The sequence below is a fragment of the Dendrobates tinctorius genome, unplaced genomic scaffold, assembly GCF_039654945.1.
Source record: "Dendrobates tinctorius isolate UK_male_01 unplaced genomic scaffold, ASM3965494v1 ptg000031l, whole genome shotgun sequence".
NCBI lineage: Eukaryota > Metazoa > Chordata > Amphibia > Anura > Dendrobatidae > Dendrobates > Dendrobates tinctorius.
In genome coordinates, this window is record NW_027361699.1 from 14,918,875 (window position 1) to 14,942,501 (window position 23,627).

General features: G+C 43.2%; 1 protein-coding gene across 39 annotated transcripts in view; it reads left to right on the forward strand.

The window, feature by feature from the left end:
* Window positions 1-23,627, forward strand: part of PTPRD (protein tyrosine phosphatase receptor type D) — a 2,878,718-nt gene that overhangs the window by 1,005,467 nt on the left and 1,849,624 nt on the right. The window lies entirely within an intron of this gene.

Genomic DNA, 23,627 nt, shown 5'->3' on the forward strand with positions numbered 1-23,627 from the left:
AAGCTGTAGATTTTAGAGGCATAATTTGTAAAGCATTTTGATACATTTTTAAGGAATTTTTTGTAGGAGTAGAAAAGACAACAATAACCAAAATATTAATGTTTTGGGTGTGGGGGTAGATGTTTATCATATGGGTTAAATTATTCTAAATTTTCTTAGATTGGACTCCTACGGAAATGGCAATAAAGAATATAGTTATTTTTTCTTTTGTAAATTAAGAAAAGGGGGTGATTTTAATTTTCATGTTTTGTTTAAATATTTTTAAAAACTTTTAATTTCACTTTTCACTTATATCTTACTCCTCTTAAGAGATTGCTTGATTGCTTGTACCGTATACTACAAAATTGTAGTATTGCAATATATTGTCTACAATACCACACTATTGCATTATGTAGCACTGATCGTGGTTTCCTATGAAGCACAGTTTGAAGTTGTTTTACAGGAGTAAAACACATAAAACATGGCAGCAATGGCACCCTGTGATCATGCACATCCCAACCTGCTCAATGATTTTTCCTGCATGGTGAGTTAAGGGGTTAAATGTAATTGTTATTAGATCTTACAAAATGGGGTAGCATTCACAGATTTCATCGAATGTGCATGAGTAGCTTAAGCCTTCACTCTTTATATTTAAGAACTTTTGGTGTTTTTCCCCCCAGCACTTTCTCCTCCTTAATTTGGTTTGTGTGCTATATACACTGCTCAAAAAATAAAGGGAACACTTCAACAACAGAATATAACTCCAAGTAAATCAAACTTCTGTGAAATCAAACTGTCCACTTAGGAAGCAACACTGATTGACAATCAATTTCACATGCTGTTGTGCAAATGGAATAGACAACAGATGGAAATTATTGACAATTATCAAGTCACCCTCAATAAAGGAGTGGTTCTGCAGGTGGGGACCACAGACCAGACTTCTTTATCAATGCTTTCTGGCTGATGTTTTGGTCACTTTTGAAAGTTAGTTGTGCTTTCACACTCGTGGTAGCATGAGATGGACTCTACAACCCACACAAGTGGCTCAGGTAGTGCAGCTCATCCAGGATGGCACATCAATGTGAGCTGTGCCAATAATTTCCATCTGTTGTCTATTCCATTTGCACAACAGCATGTGAAATTGATTGTCAATCAGTGTTGCTTCCTAAGGGGACAGTTTGATTTCACAGAAGTTTGATTCACTTGGAGTTATATTCTGTTGTTTAAGTGTTCCCTTTATTTTTTGAGCAGTGTATATCTGTATGGTCTGAGTGTAAAACTTTTATCTCATTCCCTCATTCCTATTTTTTTGAGCAGTGTAAATAAATGAATTAAATTACCATATTATAGTTCATACTGTGCATAATATAGGCAGTATAAGTTGTCGATTAATTTGTAGGAGCTTTCATTTGGACTGAAATGATTTTATTAATTCAGCAATTAATTACAGTATATACTCAGCATTCTCCAATGTCTTCATATAGTTTGCTTATTTTTCTAAAGGACACTTGGCTTTTAGCTTCATCCTAATTATAGTTAAATTTGAATTTCTCTCTTTGCGTAAACGCTTATAGAAAGCAAGTTTGTTCACAAAAAAAAGATATTTTATGACAATTATGACAAAATATAGGCATTTACATTGCACCAAATCTGAACAGTCATCCAATTTGTTAAAGCAGAATCAATCTATGATGCATTTTAAAAAGTGTGATTTTTCATACCATTTCACCTTCCTTTGTGCCAACTCTTATCATTTCTATATTTATAAAAACTTGTCACTTACTCATCTAACTTGTCACATTTCTGTTTGTCACCTCTGTTAGATTTTGTGCTGCCTACGCACAGCTTTACATCAAGCAATCAGTTTGCAATTCAATCATACCAGCCAAAACATGTCTAGGAGTGCATCTTCTCAGCAAATTGTTAAACTCATAATAACAACAGTTTTAACTAGAAAAGTTAGTGGGCCCATAAGACCTCAGCACAGTCTCAGCTTCATTAATAATTGTTGATTAGATTCAGATTTTTACACCTGTTTATAAAATGAAAAATTATCTGTCATAAAGGTATATCAATTCAAAAAGCCACATTTTATGACAGTTTAACCCTGCTGTTATGTTTGGGTCATAGTAACCCGTAAGAGAATTTGTGTGGCCCTGTAGATATTTTTCTATACGTTTCTAAAACTTGAGATTACTTGACTTTTCCTCATTTGGGGGGACCTATCCATGAGTATTTTTTTTTTCTGTGTTTACTTTTTGCTACACGCCGATTTGTACACTTGTCGTGTTCGGGTCATAGTGACCCACAATTATTTTTTACAGCTGTGAGGCTATATTTTCAGTGAAATAAAGGAGTTATAACCTCAGTTGGGTCTATTTATTGCATCTACTATTGTATATCAATTTATTTATTTCCTAAATTATTTCAATGGGGTCGTACACGTGCTCTGCCGGGTGTATGCATTGAGAGCTGCGCACCATAAAAATGGCTCTATATTGATTATTTTTGGTGCGCAGTCTATACTAAAATGTAGAGCGCATCCAGAGAGATCACTAGGTGTGCACTGCATGTGTATATTCTGCGCAGAACGGACTGCGCAGAACGCGCTGTATAAGAGGGCCTTATTTTGTAAAGCTGAGCTCTAAAGGCCTCCAAATGATTTTTTTTTGCTAAGTAAAGGACCTGTCACACTAAGCGATATCGCTAGCAATATCGCTATAACTTGTGACGTTATAGCGATATTGCTAGCGATATCACTGTGTGTGATACTTACCTCCGGCCGGCTCCCCTGCTGCTTATCGCTGATCGCGCGAGAACAGGCTGGACTGTTTCTCGTCGTCAGCTTCCTGCGGCGCTTCAAGTGGAGAGACGAGCGTGGAGCCAGGCGGGAGGACGTCAGGATCGCCTAGTGTGACAGGTAAGTAGCGATCCCCGACCCCTGCGATGTCGCTGGTGAGATCTGCCTGTGTGGCAGCTCACTAGCGACCACTTAGCAATGTACCAGAGATGCTGACCACGTCATATCGCTGGTCGGGATCGCTGGTGCATCGCTAAGTGTGACAGTACCTTAAGTCTGTCTTCCTGGCTTATCTCCTTGTTTTCAGAAGGGTTCTTATCTTCTCTGATCTTATCAGTACACATATGCTAGCACACTTAGCCATTTGACCTTTCAGTTTCTTTGGACAGCAGCTCTGTACACATCTCTGTTCCAGGCCGTATCTTGGCTTTTTACATTTTTCTAGCTTGTTATGCTTTTCTTATTCAATTCTGTTGGTAGATTGTATATTGTAAAGGAATACTTTTATTTTATTTTTTTACATGTACTTAGTGTTATTACTGTGTGATTCTGTAAGCTATAGGTCACTGCATACTGTCTGCAAAGCTGACAAACTTTTTTCAGCTAAGAGCTGTTTTTTTTCCTTGGCTCCTTCTTTGCTGAAGCAGGGGGTTACTTACATTTGAAAGACTCAATGTTTTTACAAGTGGTGTAGTATTCTCACTGCTCTATCTGAATGATTAGCATGTTAGATGGCTGGACATTGGGCACTGGTATGTTTTGCTGTAGTATAGAAGCTCTTATTTTTTGAAGCTGGTTGTTTTTTTCTCAGATTTTATTATTATTGGAAAATCACTGGTTAGGCTGTATGTTGAGGAAAGAAAGGTCACACCCAGAACGGAAGGAGCAGCAGGCCTTGTACAGAGCATCCAGCAACATGCTCAGGAAAGTGAAACCATGACCTCCACAAGCACTTCTACCCCCATGGCCTCTACCAGCGGTGCTTCAAGAATAAAAAGAAAAAGGTGCAGCTATTGCCCTTATTCTTGTGATAATAAAACAAGTATTACATGTTCTGGATGCAAAAATCTCTTATGCAAAGCCCATGTTTATTGTTCTTCATGCAAGAATACATAAAGTAATATTACCATGTAAATATGTTCAAATTGAAGTGTTTATTATCTTTAATTTTTTTTCACAAAATGTTTGATTTGCTTGTTTTGGTTTGGTTTGTTTTTTAACACATATGTGTAGTTTGCTATTTTTCGTTTTGCTTATTACTAAGTTTTTTCTGAATAAAAAAAAATAAATAAAGATTTCAATTTCATTTTTCTTTTTTTTCATTTCCAAACATGTTCCCATACAGTCTAGTAAGCAAAAGGTATAAAAATAATTGAGTTAGAGTATCTAAAATCAAGATTTAATAAAGAAGGTCATAGTGACCCAGGAGCAATACAAGTGTATAGTACATGGGAACAGAACAGCAGGGTTAAGGAATAGTTAGCGTAGCAAGGAGCATAAAAGTAGTAAAAGTTTTGAAAATAACACTTGGGTCATTTCATGTACCCCTCTGAGCTTTAAATTGTCCCAAAACAAGCATTATGAATTAAGTTTGGCCCTAGACAAAGTGATTGCGGCTCTTCAATGTCAAGTAAATCTCAAAAAGATCTACAAAAAGAAGCAACAAATCTAAAAGAGACAAGCAAATAGTAAACATGGCACCAATTTTCTAAGTTAATATATTTCAAAAGGTGCTATTGGCATGAAATATTCCCCAGATATTGATAACAGAAAACATGAGCAAAGCTCCAGAAAAAGCGATGAAAAGGTCCACACTTAATATCATAAAATGTAAGTTTATTGGTATTAATCATTACATATAACGAAAAACAGTGGACAGGTAGGGGTACAGGGACAGTGTAGTGTCATGACCAAAACAAATGGGCACAGCAGCAAAGGGGGCTGGAAAATGGAAAGCCAGTCTGATGTGATAGTTTAATAATATAATAATGCATACACAAATCCACTATGTCCTCAAATAGAAATATCTAGAAAATATGGCACTCACTCACATAATTGTGCAGATTGACCATAGGTGGCGCCACAATAATGGTATAAAACCAAATATGATATACCTGAGGACAACACCCAGCGGCTTCCAGAAACCAAGCACCCACCCCGACGCACGTTTCGGAGGGTTAATCCTTCATCAGGGGGCATAGCTAATGAAATGAAAATGCCAGTTAAATACCGGAGAAACTGGAAGTGGTGGCACCATCTGACCGGAAGTGACACATCCGCATTCGCAGCAGCCGCGGTCACGAGCGGCGTCGGCGTCAAGCCACAGGGGAGCACAATGGCAACCACTGAGGCTGGGAGACGCCGAAGGCCGCACGGGAGCGGGGGACCCGAACGCTCATGCGCCACATCAGCGGCGCAGCCTCAGGGAATACTAGAGAAGTGCTGATAATAATAACACAATGGGAATATAAGTCTGTCAATATATGGCCATAAGAAATTACTGAGATTGCATAGAGATGTACATAAGAGTATACAATGTCCAAAATAAAACATAATATCATATAAGCAATAACACCAAAGGAATCACCGCTTCGTATACATAGAATATATAGAATATATAATATATAGAATATAGAATATATACTCGGGCCATGAAAAAAGGTCCCAAAATCACAATATAGCAATGTATGGTACAGGCATAATCAAACAAATAATAATAATAATTCAATGATAATACAATTAACTGCATAACATATATACCATACAGCAGTAATTAGCATAATACATGTGACATACTCCAAGTACAGACAAACCTGAGCAAAAGCTGCATATCCAAGTGATGATGGACAACAGGGAGAAAAAGGGGGAGGGGGAGGGGAGGGGGGGAAAGGAAGGGGAGGAAGGCAAGCAAAGGAAGGGGAAGCAATCAGCATCTCATTCAGATGGTTGGAATCCACCGGGCAACCGACACAAAGTAAGCAATATCATAGTGTAAGAAACTAAAAAGAAAGGAGAAGAAAAAAGTTAAAAACATAATAAAAACACAATAAAACCACACCATTAGTAGTGGAAAATGGCACAAATATGCAGCATGCCAGGCAGTCACAGAAAGGGAGCAAAATTTTGTGTCGGTTGCCCGGTGGATTCCAACCATCTGAATGAGATGCTGATTGCTTCCCCTTCCTTTGCTTGCCTTCCTCCCCTTCCTTTTTCCCCCCTTCCCCCTTCCCCCCTCCTCCCCCTTCCCCCTCCCCCTCCCCCTTTTTCTCCCTGTTGTCCATCATCACTTGGATATACAGCTTTTGCTCCGGTTAGTCTGTACTTGGAGTATGTCACATGTATTATGCTAATTAGTGCTGTATGGTATATATGTTATGCAGTTAATTGTATTATCATTGAATTATTATTATTGTTTTTTTGATTATGCCAGTACCATACATTGCTATATTGTGATTTTGGGACCTTTTTTCATGGCCCGAGTATATACTCTATATTATATATTATATATTCTATATATTCTATGTATACGAAGCGGTGATTCCTTTGGTGTTATTGCTTATATGATATTATGTTTTATTTTGGACATTGTATACTCTTATGTACATCTCTATGCAATCTCAGTAATTTCTTATGGCCATATATTGACAGACTTATATTCCCATTGTGTTATTATTATCAGCACTTCTCTAGTATTCCCTGAGGCTGCACCGCTGATGTGGCGCATGCGCGTTCGGGTCCCCCGCTCCCGTGCGGCCTTCGGCGTCTCCCAGCCTCAGTGGTTGCCATGGTGCTCCCCTGTGGCTTGACGCCGACACCGCTCGTGACCGCGGCTGCTGCGAACGCGGATGCGTCACTTCCGGTCATATGGCGCCGCCACTTCTGGTTTCTCCGGTATTTAACTGGCATTTTCATTTCATTAGCTATGCTGATGATTAGCTGATGAAGGATTAACCCTACAAAACGCGCGTCAGGGTGGGTGCTTGGATTCTGGAAGCCGCTGGGTGTTGTCCTCAGGTATATCATATTTGGTTTTATACCATTATTGTGGCGCCACCTATGGTCAATCTGCACAATTATGTGAGTGAGTGCCATATTTTCTAGATATTTCTATTTGAGGACATAGTGGATTTGTGTATACATTATTATATTATTAAACTATCACATCAGACTGGCTTTCCATTTTCCAGCCCCCTTTGCTGCTGTGCCCATTTGTTTTGGTCATGACACTACACTGTCCCTGTACCCCTACCTGTCTACTGTTTTTCGTTATATGTAATGATTAATACCAATAAACTTACATTTTATGATATTAAGTGTGGACCTTTTCATTGCTTTTTCTGGAGCTTTGCTCATGTTTTCTGTGCCTTAGTATGCGATAGGTCATATTTATCCTTATGTGTTTTCCCATATATATTGGATTATCATGTACAATGGTACGACAATTGTCATTAGCATGCAATTAATTTAGATATTGATAACAACCTATCCACCCACAAAGGCAAGAAATCAAAACAAAACTTTACATAAATTAAGTTATGTGTAATAATGAGGAATGACACAGGGAAAAAGTATTGAACACACTTACTAAAATGTATTCATTGCATCCTATAAAAGCATTTGTTGTTGATGAAATCTACAAGATGCTTCCTGTATTGAGAAACTAGTCACTAAGCATTGCTCAGTTGTGATTTTGGCCCATTCTTTCCACACAAACACTCTTCAAATCCTGAAGGTTCTGTAAGCTCCTTTAATGAACTCTGAGCTTTAGTTCCTTCCATATATTTTCTATTGGATTCAGGTCAGGTCATTAGCTTGACCATTCTAGCAGCTTTATTTTCTTTCTCTGTAAAAAAATTGAGTTTCCTTGGCTGTGTGTTTGGGATCATTTAAATCCTATTCTCCGCACACTCTTGGATGAACGTAAATAATACTTCTTTATTGTGATAAACTGTGTCTACAATAGATGAATAAGCATATATATTTTTTCTTTTATGCAGGCAACCAAAAACAAATAACATTTTGACTATTCCGAGTCTTTTTCATGTTGCAGCGCAAGAAGGTGATGGAGGTAAGCTGTGGAGAGAGCAGCAGCATAACAGCGGGTCATTAATGTTATGCAGCTATATGACAGTGTTTGGCATCCGCACACACATCTTTTGCTGCTGTGGAGCTTGATCACCTTCTTAAGCTGTTAATCCATGCAAAAGACTGGGGAGAACCTTTGAATTATTTTGTTGTCATTTGCCTAAAATAAAAAAATATATATGTTATTCATTTATTGTGGAAACAATGTATCACAATACAGAAGTTATATGAAGGTAAATATGATTTACCTTCTGCCAAGGGTTCCACACTTCTCTACTTGCATCTCTACACCTACTTTATAGAATGCACTCCGGATCATCTATTATACTGCCTGGGATCATTGTTTTGCTGGAAGTACACCCCGACTTCTTTTTCATTATCCTGGTAGATCGCAGATTTTTATCAAGAATGTCTTGGTACATTTGTCAATTCATCCCTCATTCAATTATTTGAAGTTTGCCAGTACTGTATGCTGAAAAACAGCACCACACCATGATGTTCCCACCTTCAAACTTCACTTTTGTTATTGTGTTTTTTGAGATGATATGCAGTTCCTTTTGACCTCCATACATGGTGTGTATTATGGCATCCAAGTGTTCAATTTTGGTCTCATTTGACCAAAGTATATCTCCCAGTATTTCACAGGCTTGTCTAAATGCTGTTGAGCAAACTTAAAATGTTCTTGAACATGCTTTTTGTTCAGCAGTGGAGTCTTGCATGGTGATATTGCATGCAGACCATGGAGGATGAGTGCATTACTTATACCATTCTTTGAAACAATTGAACTTGCCGATACCAGGTTACTTCACTCCTTTATCTGAAATCTTGCGGGAGGCAGCTTGGTCATTGGAGGTTTATGTTGAAATTATGTTCTTTCCACTTCTAGAATGGCCTCAACAATGCTCACTGGAACATTTAGTAGTTTAGAAATTCCTCTTTAACTAATGCTATTTAACTAATGCCAGTATATTTTGAAGCAATAAGGTTGCCAAGGTCTTTAGACAGCTCACTGGTTTTATCCAACATGAGAAGTTGCTTGTGTGGCACCTTGGTAGTGAAACAACTTTTTATAGGTCAGATATTATTTTTCACTATGTGGCAGGATTTTTTTCTAATTACTGATAGATTTCAGCTTGTGTAATGACTTTCAATGGATTTTGCACCTCTCTTTCTTCATGTGTTCAATACTTTTCCCTGTCGCTTTTCATTAATACACGTACCTTAAATTATGGACATCTATGGTTTTATTTTTTTACTGTGTGCATGGGATGGGCTGTTACCGACATCTGGTAAGAATTCCATGTCAATAGCATCTTTAGAAATATATTTACTTAGAAAATTGGTGACCTGTTCAGTACTTATTTCACTCGCTGTATATGTGTAGCATTTTCAACTAATGGATATAATGTATAACAATGTGTTTTTAACCTTATTATACTATAATTTCATGTGACCACAAGAAAGTGACACACATACTTCAAAGTACTTTCCTGCTGCGTTGTTCAATTCACTTGTACTGAGTTAGCCATGCAAGTCTCGTTAAAAAGTGGCATATCACATACTTGCAGTCACTGATTGTCCTTTCCAATCTTCGGCACTGTAGAATCCTTACTGCACGAGAACAAGGGAATAAATTAATAATGATATGTTTTTTTGGATTTGTTTAGATAATTAGGGTGTTTTTCATTTGCATTTTTTAAGCTATGGATTGTATTTTTTCACGACATAGATAGAACAGCCTGAAGTGCAATTCTTGATATCCGAAATGCTGATACCTCAAGGGAATCGTGATTGACTCCATAGCAAGTTAATAGGTTCCATGAGGATTTGTAAGGGCCTATCTAAAAGCATATTCCTCATAGTTGTCATGATGCCATTTTAAACAGGTAGCAATGATTCCAATGTAAACAATCATAAGAATGACTATATCATACAAATGTATTTATGTAAATGGGCTTTTGGGGAAAATCATTAAAAGGTAAATGGTGATTTCAGAAACTCATTTAATTGCAAGAAGAAAACAAATAGGCTTTATGTAGTCTCTGGACTGCCGCCAACTCTGACATATCTTTGCTCATAACCAGGAACGAGCTATTCACAGCAATAAGCACAGGCATTTGACATCTGTTCACACTTGCGTAAAGTAAAAAAAAAATAATAACCTTACAAAGTGTTAAAACTAAAGTTCACCCTAAGGCCGTATAAATGAGATATACAACAATAATGACTAGCACTTGGACTGAAACTGAGGGAAATTAAAAGTGCCTTATGAATAAATTCAATAAACATTTCATAGAATAATGTTATTACAAGTAATAGTTACAGTAATTACACAGAGCACTTTAGCCATGCAAATCATGCATTCATACTGATGCCAAGAACAGGATGACGGCCAATTGTTTAACCAGCCAAAATACTTCTACTCCGAACATCGGGTCAGCAAGAATTAATTGTATTAAGTAATGTCCTAAGAAACCACAATGTAGAATCAATTATAATATTGAGTATCATGGAGAATGATACATTAGGTTCTACACTGGAAAAAAAGGTAGAAAAATTGCCATTTATTAATTAAAGTGCCACATATTACGGTAAGTGGCGGTAAGTTGCCGGACCTGTATATTTGACAGTCTCAGGTGGCGTCTTCTGCCAATAAATACTGTGCATAGCTTATGCTCTGGTAATAGAAGCATTTGGCGCCCTTGCCTCATCAATTCATCTTGCCAACTTTACAGAATAGATTGTCAAACAAATCTTTGCTACTTAAGAACACCGCTCTATTTGTGTTTCCTTCATTCCTACAGCAAGAGCCATTGAAACAGTAATTAATCTAGAGAAGTCTAGAAGAAAGTAATAATTGTATATTTTCTGTATTAGAGGGAAGCATTAATTTGATTTAGCGACACATTTGAGAGTAAGAATATATTCATTAAATACCCTATCAAGGACAATTTTTCATATAGGCAGGCATAAGAATGAGTCAGTTATTTCTAATATGAAGTTCGTATTGTTAAAATATCAGGGTTTTTTCCTTTAATTCTTTTTTAGATTAATAATAAAAAAAATTATCTTGGCATTTTTTGCTGCGACATGGAACTAATTACTATAGTTGTTAATTTGTTTATTTACAGCATTTTGATAAATTGCCATTAATTTTCTATATACCAGTTAATGTTCAGTTTAAAGATAAATCTAACTTATTAGTCATGTAGAAATGAAGTTTTAAAAGTGACGTCTGGAATTCTCAGCATAAATTATTAACCTTTCTAGTTTACACATAATTATATTTAATGATAAGGACATAATTACAGAAAGGCTATGATTGAATTTCATTGTGATTGAAGCTGCTCTAATTCTCTGATAGCAATGTTATGCTAGAAGAGTAAATTACAACATTTGCTCTTCATATCAAAACCATCTTAGTTTTCATTAAACTACCTATAAATACATTTTTTACATTACGGTGTCATGATCCAGTGTTGGATCTGGCGGGTTTAAAAGCACAGAGTGAACTTTTTTTACTTTGGTTAAGTTCAAAGGTGTTTTGACTGTCCCCGGTGGTGGTTAATGGTATCGCACCTTAGGTTTAGGTTAATGTTCACTTAATTATGGATCAGGTGTGACACCCTATAAAGGTGTGCTATGGGTGTTTACTCACTGCTGGTGATATTTCTTGCTGAGTTGTTGGAGAGCCTGGTGGAAGGATGGAGCTGGATTGGAGTCCTGCGCAGTCAGCCAGAGAGAACGAGTGCCAGCTAATGGTGTCTGCAGGAAGGACTGGCATGGCCTGGTGGAGTCGCAGTTTATGGTGTCGGCAGTAAGTGCGGGCATGGCTTAGAGGAGTGGCGACTAGGAAGAGAGTTGCACTCAGCATGCTCGACTTGGTTGCTGAGAACTGGACTCGTGCATGCTCGGATTCTTGGCAGAGGCTGGACTGCTGCAAGTGGTGATGGACTCTGCTCCCAGGCTGCACGATGGTGACGGATCCAGTTATGGTGATGGATCAGGGTGGAGGAGAAGATGCACACAGGTGGTGGGCTCTGTTGCTAGGAGCGTACGCAACAGAGCAATGATAAGTGGTGTTTCCCCTGTATTGTCTCTTTCCTCATGTATGTTGTTAGTGCAGTGGTGGGATTAGTTTCCGCACCAACCTATTCCCTAGTGAGGGTTTAGGGTCAGGGCGAGCTAGGGCGTTGAGGTACGCGTGCGGCGCCCGGTGCGAAACCGGCATAGGGAACGTTAGGAGTGCAGGGACGCTGGCTCAGGGGAGCTCAGGAGGTCTCCAATTCCCTTTTCCCTATCGCAGGGCCCACCACTGTTAAAGTTACCCAGGTTCCCCCCTTATTATTTAAATTCGCCGTACTGGAGGCGGTGTTTCCAGAAATGTATATGTTAACGTGTAATTCCTAAATTCGCCAGGTGGAGGCGGCGTATCCACCTGCACGTTCTATTATTTAAGTTCGCCCCACTGGAGGTGGTGTATCCAGGGTCACGTGTGTTATGGGTTTGCCTTGCGGCATCATCTGCGACCTGACACACGTGAATGTAACATACGGTTTAAGGATTGTTTTAACAGTAAATTAAGCTAATAAAACATCAGTGGTGTATAATTGTCATTATGCTGAAACACTCGTTTCAAGGACATTTCTTGTTAAGCGTAAGGCAATATAACCTCTTCCAGTATTTTCATATACTCAAAATGGTACAGGATGCCTGGCATGCAATAAATGAGCCCAACTGTATAGTATGGGAAACATTCGCAAATCATTATGCCTGAACCTCTTCACAGTCTGCTGTAGCTTGAATTCAGTGTTTATGGGTCGCCTCCTCACAAACTGTCTGCGTCCTTTAGATCCAATAAGAACAATCTTGCTTACATCTGTTCATAGAATGTTTCACCCTTTCTCCTTTGGCTAGTCAATGTATTATTTGGCAACATATGTCTTTTTTCAGCAATTGCTTTGAGTCTGAGATTGTGGCTGGTGATAGCGGCGCCAAAATAGGACAGAGATGATTTTGCAGTGCATCCCCTTGCAATGGATTGGTGATCAATGTGCTCCATCACAGACTTTGAGATGACTGATGATCGCCAACCAAGATGGGAGATTGCAGCCAGAGTTACTAGTGGCGGAACACAGTAGAAGTTATCTTGTGATGCATCTTTGGTGGATCACATATGGCAAACCACTACTCACTATATAACACTTTGGTCAAAAACAAATAAACACCACCAAAAATATATATTGAGAGGAATATGTTTATCAAAATAAAAAAGATTGCATATAGATACCATACCCATAATATTTTGCTATGTATATATATATATATATATACAAAAGCTGAAGAGCCCAGCGCTGCCCGGGCATAGTAACTAACTGTGGTTAGTTATAGCAAATTATAATTATCCTCCATCCCATAGTCCCGTGCCCATATACCCATCATACATATCCACAATCCCATAGGCCCGTGCCCATATACCCATCTTACATATCCTCCATCCCATAGTCGAGTGCCCATATACCCATCACACATCCTCCATCCCATAGTCCCATGCCCATATACCCATCATACATATTCACCATCCCATAGTGGAGTGCCCATATACCCTTCACACATCCTTCATCTCATAGTCCCATGCCCATATACCCATCATACATATCCTCCATCCCATAGTCCCATGCCCATATACCCATCACACATCCTCCATCCCATAGTCCCGTGCCCATATACCCATCACACATACTCCATACCATAGGCCCATGCCCATATACCCATCATAGATATCCGCCAGCCCATAGTCCTGTGCCCATATACCCATCATACATATCCTCCATCCCATAGTCCAGTGCCCTTATACCCATCACACATCCTCCATTCCATAGTCAACCATTATGACATCATAATGAGCGGCGGGGCTTGCAACCTATGATGACATCAACATCGCCATGGCAACCATTGTGACATCATAACGAGGGGCGGGGCTTGACGCGCACACAATGTTTCCCCTGTATGTAGATAGGGGCATTATGACATCATAATTAGGGGCGGGGCTTGACACGCACACACTTTTTCCCCAGTATGTAGACAGGGGCAAAATTGTTTGGTGAATTGGAATGCGCGGGGTTAATATTTTGCCTCACAACATAGCCTAGGATGCTCTCGGTGTCCAGACGTGTGACTGTGCCAAATTTTGTGGCTGTAGCTGCGATGGTGCGGATGCCAATCCCGGACATACACACACACACACATACATACACACACGTACATACATACATACATACACACACTTTGAGCTTTATATATTAGATATAAAAGCAAAAACAAAAAGCAGTACCAAAAAGACAGATAGAGTGCAAAAAATCCTTCCAGGTATATACCAAACCTCATACTAAGATCCAAAAATGAAGGCAACACTCCAAAGAGGAAAATTACAAATGTGGTTTATTGACCCATGTGAGACGTTTTGGTCCAAAGTGTGGACCTTTCTCAAGCCATTTGTAATTTTCCTCTTGGGAGTGCTGCCTTCATTTTTGGATCATATATATATATATGAATGAAAGAAGAAAAACACGGACTGTACCGCTGTTACCTTGTAGACTCAGGTGGTGTGCGGTATTTGGAGTGCTGGTTGCTGGCAGCTGTGGGTGCTGGTCCTGGAAATCCACAATGCTGAATAGATCGAAAAAGGAACAAGAAGGACCACACTCAACGCGCTGATGAAAATATCGCTGATTTATTGGTACATGCGGTACATGTCAGCTGCGGGAGTGATGCCAGGAGTGGAATAAGAGCTGACAACGGCTGTTTCACGCTGTAACTGTATACTGTAAGGTAGCGCTTATTGTTCATGTTGGGGACAGTCATTTGGTAGCAGATTAACAGGGTCTGGCACCGCGTTTTTCCACAAAAATGTCCATACGGTTTATTGTTAGACGACATAAACCATGGAAGCATGAAAGAAACAGTAACAGTCTTATATTGAAACAGAAGAATGTTCATGTAGAACTCCGCTCTCTTAGCTCTATGGTCACACAGGTTGTGCTTTGTCCAGCAATCAGGCTCTATAGCCTCACAGTTATTTCCCCCTGTCTGAGGTTACATCTTAGTTGCTTCTCACTCCGGACGTTCATTCCCTCCTGGGGACTGTCCGATACACACAGGCCATTATGCACAGGCCTCACCCGGTCAGCGGTCTCTGCATGTGCGCTTCAGGAAGGCAGCACACCTTCCAGCATGTCGGCCTTCCGGGACCTTCTACATGGGCCAATCAGATCCAGGCACTCACTCTCATGTGACCTACCCTGGTCACCTTATATGGTCCGTAGCCACGCCCACCGGTGAGATACGGATCACATGGCTATGATCTCATCGCAGGTCCAATTTCAGACACCCAGCCATACGCACACATATACAGGCTTACTATGGGCGCTAAGACACACGCCCCTGGGTGGGTTTGTAGGCGACTGGTCCCACCCATCTCACCAAGTCACCTGGAAGCTTTCCCTGATACACTGCAGCAAACCCTCAGCAGTAACTCTGCTGATCAACACATGTTCCAGCTTCCATCCCAGGGCCACCCACCCTGGGATACATAACGGTCATATACCATCCTGCCGTTCATCCTATCTCCATTACCACAATGGATATGCCTGTGTTCATGACCCATACATCACCCTCTAGCTGTCACAAGTCACTGCACCACATACCTCCCCCCTCTGTTCAAACTTGTGGGGTTAAACACTTCACTCACCCAGGGGTCTCGAGACCGGGCACCCATGTCAGCTTGCCCTACCAGTCATCTGTGAGCATCAGCTCCCGAGACATAGCCCCTCTCTGTGAACAATACATTATTGGACTTGGTCCTTTCCTGTTTCAGGGTTAAACTAGTAGGCCTCCCCTGCCCCCAGGTGCATATGTCGGCATTGAGCTTTGGGCCTTAAGTCACCATCCAACTGTATCACTAGACCCTGCTTTGTCTCCAAATTTCTGCAGTGTGCTCCATCACCCGAGCTTTCTTTCACTGGCTGGCTTTCCTGGTGGGTACAGACAGAAGTCTCACTTAGAGTCGCGTCAACTGTCTGGCCTGAGTCTGACCCATTTAGTATGTCACAGGAGCTAAGGTCTCTCAGTTTCGTACTGCCAGTCGAACTGCCACTTCCAGATTTTTGACGTTCTTGCATTGTTGACAGTCTTCGGCTACCTGCCATTTCACTATTTGGAGGAACCCTTCTAGTCTTTATACTTTGGGTTGAAGGCGGCCGCCACCTGATGCTCCGCACCACTTTATTAATCCGCAGTCGGTCCAGTCTCAACTGCTCCATCTACTGCAGGTACGTCACTCGATACACCAGGAACATCCGAAAGTTCCTAAGGCTTTCCATGGAGCCAACAACAATGATTGGAGCCAAGCCACCTTCACTAGATACCTGGACTTCACCAGCAGGAGGGATCCTCACCCTCGCCACATCGGAGATATTCACAAGGTCTTGCATTACCTTCCTGAGCCTTCCCACAACTCTCCCCACCAGATATTTGGGTATCGGAATTACGTCTTCCGCCAAGCCCAGCCGATTCTTAGCTTCCCTCGCAAGCTCTAGGTGACGAGCAGCATTCACATTACTCTGCCTGTACATTTGTTTAGCATGGAGACATTGCAGATACATATCCGTCAGGACAGCTACCCACTTCGCTGTGTCTTCCCTGGTTGATAGTACCACCAATTGCAGAGTCTCAGGTGCCCATTGCACCCTGCATGCTTTGACCGCCTTTTTAAAAGCCTCATGCACCCCTTCACCGGTACAGGCTTCTTGCACGTCTTCGGGTATGTCAATCATGCACTTGAAGGTCGCAAGCTTGCTCTCTTCCTGGACAGATGGCTCCGGGTTTACCACGGACACTTCCCTCAATACAGTTGTCCCAACCAGGGGACTATCTTGTTCAGCTTTTAGCTCCAAATCTTCGTGAGATTTCACCTCTTTGAGACCCCTTGCCAAGATAGGCACTGGCATTTCTGTTTTGTTATCACTCACGTTCGGCCGCTGTAAGTCTTCGTCCACCAACCTCTTCTCCCGCAGAAGACCTCTTACTGCTTCTTTGAGCACTTCCAGATCTTCTCTGAGGGTCTTATTCATACTTTGCCACATTGACAGGTGACCTCTGAGCTCAGAGACTTCCTTCTCCAGCTCATCCACTCTGTGCTCCTCTTATATCTTAGACAGGTCAGAAGTAGGAGTGACCGGAGGAAAGGGTGCGTCTGCCCAACTGACGGACCTGATGTCTCGTGACATGACTGATGGTGAGCTGGGAGATAAGATGACTTGAGCGAACACACAGTTAGAGGGTAACCAGAGGGTTCATTCGGCTGATGTGAGTGACTCAGACTCCGGGGGTGACTGGTTTTAGGAAGTTTCGCCCCCAGCAGTTCGCCCCCAGCATTTCGCCCCCAGCAGTTCGCCCCCAGCAGTTCGCCCCCAGGTACACTTCGCCCCCGAATATTTCGCCCCCAGCATTTCGCCCCCAGGTTGTTTCGCCCCCGCACATTTCGCCCCCGCACATTTCGCCCCCAGCAGTTCGCCCCCGGATGTTTCGCCCCCGGATGTTTCGCCCCGGATGTTTCGCCCCCAGCAGTTCGCCCCCGGATGTTTCGCCCCCAGCAGTTCGCCCCCCGGATGTTTCGCCCCCGGATGTTTCGCCCCCGGATGTTTCGCCCCCAGCAGTTCGCCCCCGGATGTTTCGCCCCCAGCAGTTCGCCCCCGGATGTTTCGCCCCCAGCAGTTCGCCCCCCGGATGTTTCGCCCCCGGATGTTTCGCCCCCGGATGTTTCGCCCCCAGCAGTTCGCCCCCGGATGTTTCGCCCCCAGCAGTTCGCCCCCGGATGTTTCGCCCCCGGATGTTTCGCCCCCAGCAGTTCGCCCCCGGATGTTTCGCCCCCAGCAGTTCGCCCCCGGATGTTTCGCCCCCAGCAGTTCGCCCCCGGATGTTTCGCCCCCAGCAGTTCGCCCCCGGATGTTTCGCCCCCAGCAGTTCGCCCCCGGATGTTTCGCCCCCAGCAGTTCGCCTCCAGCAGTTCACCCCCGGATGTTTCGCCCCCAGCAGTTCGCCCCCAGCAGTTCGTACCCGGATGTTTCGCCCCCAGCAGTTCGCCCCCGGATGTTTCGCCCCCAGCAGTTCGCTCCTGGATGTTTCGCCCCCGGATGATTCACCCCCAGCAGTTCGCCCCCGGATGTTTCGCCCCCAGCAGTTCGCCCCCGGATGTTTCGCCCCCAGCAGTTCGCCCCCGGATGTTTCGCCCCCAGCAGTTCGCCACCCCCAGCAGTTCGCCCCCAGCAGTTCGCCCCCGGATGTTTCGCCCCCAGCAGTTCGCCCCCGGATGTTTCACCCCCAGCAGTTCGCCCCGGATGTTTCGCCCCCAGCAATTCGCCCCCGGATGTTTCGCCCCCAGCAGTTCGCCCCCGGATGTTTCATCCCCAGCAGTTCGCCCCCAGATGTTTTGCCCCCAGCAGTTCGCCCCCGGATGTTTTGTCCCCAGCAGTTCGCCCACAGCAGTTCGCCCCCGGATGTTTCGCCCCCTGCTTTTTGCCCCCAGATGTTTCGGCCCCAAATTAGGCAGGGAATTTTGGCCTTGTGTTTTAGCCCTAAGACCGCTTTCACAGTAGCCACTTTCCCAAGTGCTAAGCACTGGAAAATCGCTAAGAAGATTGCCAATTTTGAATATACTACATGGTGGCCCGATTCTAATGTATCGGGTATTCTAGAAGGCACAGCCACGTGGTATGTTGCACAGGTTATGTAGTATATTGCACAGTCCACATAGTAAATTGCACAGCGCACGTAGTAAATTACACAGCGCACATAGTATATTGGCCAGCCAACGTAGTATATTGCACTGGTCACGTAGTATATTGCACTGTCCACGTAGTCTAGGAATGTGGGCACTATATTCGTGTTTAAAAAAAAATAATAAAGATATACTCACCTCAGCCACGGGCCCTGAAGTCCTCGCGCCTCTCTGCAGTGCTGGCGGTGGCTTCCGGTCTGAGCGTAGGACCTGCGATGATGTCGCGGTCACATGACCGTGACATCATCGCAGGTCCTGGACGGTGTGCATTGGAGAGAGGCGCGGAGGACAGCACGACGTTGGAGGGGGTGAGAATAACTTTTTTTTTATCATTATTATTTTTAACATTACATCTTTTCACTATTGATGCTGCATAGGCACCATCAATAGCGAAAAGTTGGTCACACAGGGTTAATAGCAGCGTTAACGGAGTGCGGTACACCGCGATCCGTTAGCGCTGGCATTAACCCTGTGTGAGCGGTCAGCGGTGAGTGCAGGGCAGTGAAGCAGCGGCCATTTTTATGGCAGACTGTGACCGTCGCTGATTGGTCGTGGGTGTTTTGCCAAGACCAATCAGCGACTTGAATTTACATGACAGACAGACGCCGCGACCAATGAATATACGAATAAAACGTTACAGACAGAAAGACGAAAGTGACCCTTAGACAATTATATAGTAGATAAGTCAATGGCTAGAAAAGCGAGGTGTTATTTCGGCCAGCTCTTTTTATTTTATTACAGGAGCTATTTTTGAGCACTTAGCGTTCATCAATAGCCTGTATCTTATGGGTCATTACCGAGAGCGCTCACAAAAGCGCTCTGAAAAATGCCAGTAAAGCACGTGCTTTGGAGTTCTAAAACAGTGGCAGCATAAGGGTGCTTTCACACTTCCGCTACATATGCACTACAGGCCGCCCGTTCGCTTCTGTAATGCCGCATTCCGCTAACCTGCAGCGGAACGAAAAGAAGAAAATGCTCTTCTTTTTGTTCTGACACTGATAGCGGAATGCGGCATTACGAAAGCAAACGGGCGGCTGCAGATCGCGGAACCCAGCCGTTCACTTCTATGGGCAATGCAAGCGGAATGCCAGCATTCAGCCAGCATTGCCCCGGGGTCAGCTGGATGTCAGATCCAGAGCGGATCGACCTCTGGCGGCCACAAACACAAGTGTGAAACCACTCTAAAATTACAGTGTGCAAGAGGCCTAAAATCTAAACAATTTTGAACTTTTACCTGACCCAGCACTGACCTGCTTTGTTGCAAGTTTTGTTGCAGATGTAACAAGTAGCATGGTCACATGTCCTGCAAGTTACATTAGACTAGCTTTTATTCCATCTGTATATCAGAATATAGCAGTGTCTGAAATCTCCACAAAGAGAGAAGTGTACTACCACAAAAAATCAGTCAGCTTCCACAGCAATTCACTTTCTACAACTATGAATTCAGTTCTGTCCAAATGTGGAAGGAGCAAGTTGGTCCATGAGAATCACATTTACTTATTTTCCAAACGAACCGCTGACGATGTTCATTCCATCTGGGTATGTGAAAAACGGTCGACTTGCAAGGGACGTGTTTGGACCAATGAAGAATCTGGCGAAGTTGTGAAAGTAGTCAATCTTCACAATCACGCAGCACAAGCTGCAAGACCTGAAGCAATCCGACTTGGCAATGAGGCACTCACCAGGGCAAGGACAACACAGGAGACACCACAACAGATTCTCACAGACGTCGTTTCAGGAGCCCATTCTAATGTTGCAGCACTTCTCCCAAGGAAAGCATCACTGAAGAGGACAATACGATTAGCAAGGCAACTTGGCAATATCCCAAGGTTACCTCAAACCCTTGATCAACTTGTTATCCCCCTCGAGTTCCAGGAGATCAGTATTGATGGTGTCCAGCAGCAGTTCCTTCTGCATGACTCTGGTAAGCTACTTAACCATTTAACATTGTATTAAAACAATTCCATTATGCATAATTATTGCAAAGTTTATTTTGCACAAATGTGAAAAATGCTACACTATAAGGTGCTGATATAAAATACTATGTGATTTTTGCCTTCAAGGGAAACTTTGAGGGTAATATAATGTAGTGAGGCCTACTGATTCCAACTAGTGTTGGCCGATCACTGGAAAGATAGGATCAGATCGGGCTGATCATACCGAAAGATTGGAATTAATTCAGATCCAATCTCCAGAGCTAGATGTAGATATATATATATATATATGCACACTGTACGCCCGAACAGTGTGTGTGTATATATATGTATATATGTGGGTGGGTGATGGTGGTCTGGCACTTTTGGAACTTTGAAATGCAATAAAGGATTTGTATAGGACTTCAGGAGCGCGGAGGTCTTTCTTCATGGATGCATGTTAAGTACGGGCGGAAGCCAACCCCTGCTCCAGCAGCACACTGAGTCCTCAGCAACAATCTCAGTTGAGCCACTCTTCTTCCAGCTTTCTTGCATATATATAATGGCCCCGAGCTGCGCTGTTAAAAAATAAACAAACCCAGTTATTCAACTCTCTCTCCGGTGTCCAGCGCTGTCTCCGGCAGTGCAGGGAATTCCGAAATCCCAATGCTATGCATTCTGGGTTGTGCATCACCACCTCTGCACATGTGCCGGGCTGTTCTGTGACGTGATGTGGTGCTTTCCCAGGACCGTCTAGTGAGCGGTCCTGGGATCACTCTCCACTGTAGTTATAGTACGGCAGGCACAGAGGCGGTGATGCGCCGCCTGGATTTCGGGATTCCCTGCACTGCTGGGCTAGGAGCCGGAGCCAGTACTGGACACTGGAGAAAGAGGTGAGTAACTGGGTTTGTTTATTTTTTAACAGCGCAGCCTGGAGCCATTTACTAAAGCTAAATATGCACACACGCTGTACACCTGTATAGTGTGTGTGTGTGTGTGTGTGTGTATATATATATATATATGCGCACACTGTTCGGGAGTGTATGCCCGGACAGTGTTTTCAGATTACGGAGGATTCCGATTTCTAATTCAGATCATCATCATGATCTGGCTACAAATCGGATCGTAATTTAAAATAACGATCAGCCTGAAAATCGTAATAAATTACGATCTTCAGTGATCGGACCGGCCAACACTAATTCCAAATATGCAGCATTGTACTGGCCATACCTGTCCTGGATGCTGCCCCGGAGTTCAGCCTCGCCTGTCTGCGGCATGCACGGACTGAACTGCCATCGCCGGCTGATTCCTCGGCTCTCGTAGTTCAGTCCTGCAGATCCGTGGACAGGTCGGGCTGAACTCCGGAGCTCAGGTGAGATACGCCATGATTTGCAGATGCGTTTTGCCTGCTGCTTCCAAGCACTTTTTAAGCACTTTGCAAGCGCTTTGGCAAAACGCTTCTGCAAATAGGGGACGTGGCCAAGCTCTGCTATGGGCGTGGCCATGCCCTGCTATGGCCTAAACCGAGCGTATTTGGCGTGGTTTGCAGGCATTTTTCGTGAGGTTTCCCTCTTGCCCATTCCCATTCCTTCCGGGATCCGCCGGAAAATAGCTTTGAAGCTATTTTCCGGTGGGGAGTTTTCCGGCCCCGGCCGGAATCCACCCGTAACCCGCACCATAGACATGAAAGGGCGGGTTTCAGGCAGGAAACACAGCACGGAATACGCCTGTAAATCCAGCTTGTCTGGATAAAGCCTGAGGCCTCGTGCCCACTGACGGAAGGGGATTGTGGAGCGGCATCTCGGCAGCGGCTGTAATTGCGGTAGCAATTGGAGATCCCACAGGAATCTATTTGTGCCTGCAATTGTGGCCACTATTGTGGTACCCTAATTCTGTATCAAAATCTTCACTTAACTCTATGGATTTAGGTGCAGGTTTTAGTGCAGGATTTCAGCCCCTTGTCTGAATGGCTGGAATTTTGTTTGTATAATGGCAGCATACATTGACATGCTGCACTGCATGTTTTTTTTTGTAAACAAAATTTTTTCATCAGCATGTGGATGGGATTTACGCATTAATGCTGCATATGACCCCAGCCTAATGGACCATTCAGTTATGCCTTAGGCCAAAAGCACACTGGTGATTTTACTGGCGTTTTTTGCGTCCTGCACAATCCTCTCAATGAGACAGCCTAGGCAGCGCGGACGTCACGAACGTCCGCGCTGCCCACCCGACGACTAGCGTGCCCATCCGCCTGAATGGAATGCCCCATTCAGGCGGGTGGACCGCCTAGTCGTTCATTCAGACGTCCAGCCGCACGCCGCGTCTGGATGCGGCTGTCAACTAGACGGCCCGTTCAGCATAGTGGCGATCGGCCGTGCTGAACGGCCGTCTAGTTGAAGGGTCTAAAGGTACCCTAAAAATGTGACCTATTTCAAGTTTGGAAGTAATTTTAATTTTAAACAAAAATATATAATTTTCCACTGGGACAATATATGTTGTAAAAAACTATTGGTTGGCCCCTTCACACTAGATTTTGCTTCAGTTTTTTATTATGAAATCAGAAAATCTGGAGCAAAATGTGAGTATTTAATGTGAGATATGAACAGAGTCTTCTGATTAGGATATTTTTTTTGTGAATTTATCCCAAAACTCTGTCTTCTGCTTGTTACACTTTTTCTGTTATTTCCTCTACTAATACTTTCATTTTAAATTAGGAAATGGACACAGCCGTATGTTGATATTTGGAACAAGAGACAATCTCCATCTACTGGCACAAAGTAAAGAGTGGTTTGCTGATGGCATGTTTTTCACTACACCAGCCTTGTTTAAGCAACTTTACACAATCCATGTAGTCCACAGCGGCCTTGTTGTTCCTGTAGTGTACACCTTGCTGACAGACAAGAGCCGTTCTACATACCAGAGGTTGCTGCAAGAGCTGAAGAACTTGCAGCCTGGACTGCAGCCAGACAACCTGATGTTGGATTTTGAACTAGCTGCAATACAGGCATTT